Genomic DNA, 1,591 nt, shown 5'->3' on the forward strand with positions numbered 1-1,591 from the left:
TTCAGACTTCAAGGAAGGACAGCTCTTCTAAGGCGATCCCTCAGGATCAAAATCTATCCCTAAGAAAACTGAGACCAAAGCTCACCTACTTATTCGCAGAGCGGATCTTGATAGCTCACCCGCAGGTCACGGTCCAATGAAAATTTCATCTTCACGGAACTTATTCCAACACAGGGGATTTGGTAGAATCTACTCATACACTGGGTGGAGATCACCCAGATCTTTTAAAGACTCTATACGAAGCAAGTACATGAAATAGAACATGTTGTGGTGTCGCCAGGGAATATTATAAAACCCGTCATCTAGCGTTGTGTAAAACAATAAACTGCTTTTGGACTTTCCAGTGCATCATGTGTATAGGTAAATTTACCCTTGAGTGCAAATCATAATGATAATTAACACACTGTTCCATATAGGTGCATATCTGACCGATAACACCAGTGCCGAGAGAACGCTGCGTTACAATGTTCATGCATTACCTAAATCTGTACAAATCAGTCTGAATTGGTTTCACATCTCCATTGAGTGGCATCATTTCGATGAAATTACATAATTTTTCGACAAGAGAAAATATGGACCCTGATGAGTTTTGAATGCCGAATCACATTCATACCCTATAGTAACTACATTTGATAATCTAGTTGCAAGGTAAAATACTCAACGTACATCTGTCTTATTGCTGCTATCTCGGTTAAAGACGAATGAAGCGTACTAGAGTGTTAATTAAACCCTAGAAGGGCCCAACTTGGAATCGGAATACAGATTTCCGACGTAGGAGATGGGTAATCTCTAAGTATTACCTTCGGTCCCTATTGAGATACAAACTTTGAATCCTTATAGTTGAAGTCGACACTTTCCCTGCCGGGGTCAGGAAGCCCTAAGCTAGTTCTAAGCTAGGTGTATATGACAAATAACGGTAATTTGATATATAGAGGTCTAGTATATCATATAAGGAACTCATTTAAAGTAAAAGCGCTTATACAAACCCACAGATATAATATTTTCAAGTTATTTCTCTGGTAAACTTCAATCAGGACGACATAGTCAAGCCCAGACAAAGGATTTTGAGCAAAACAAAAAATCTCTTTTTGGGTGAGATAATAATATTGTCCCCACCCTTCTTTCTTGAATAACCCCACCCGAAACTACTCTATCTGCGGCTATTCCAGCTTAAATGCAAGTTATTAATGATGGGCCGTAGTAGTAAGGGGAGGTGGAACAACAGGTACCTTGATAACGGTTCCCCTTTTGGTCGCCACTCCTCAACCTCGAAGAATTAGATCTATTCGGGGTGAAGACTGCATGCATATATATATATATATATATATATATATATATATATATATATATATATATATATATATATATATATACATGCATATATATATATTTTATTATATATAGATATATAAATATATATACATATATATATATATATATACACACACACACATATATATATATATATATATATATATATATATATATATATATAGTATATATATATATATATATATATATGTATACATATATATATATATATATATATATATATATATATATATATATATATATATATATATATATATAT

The sequence above is a fragment of the Palaemon carinicauda genome, chromosome 12 (genome assembly GCF_036898095.1).
Source record: "Palaemon carinicauda isolate YSFRI2023 chromosome 12, ASM3689809v2, whole genome shotgun sequence".
Taxonomy (NCBI): domain Eukaryota; kingdom Metazoa; phylum Arthropoda; class Malacostraca; order Decapoda; family Palaemonidae; genus Palaemon; species Palaemon carinicauda.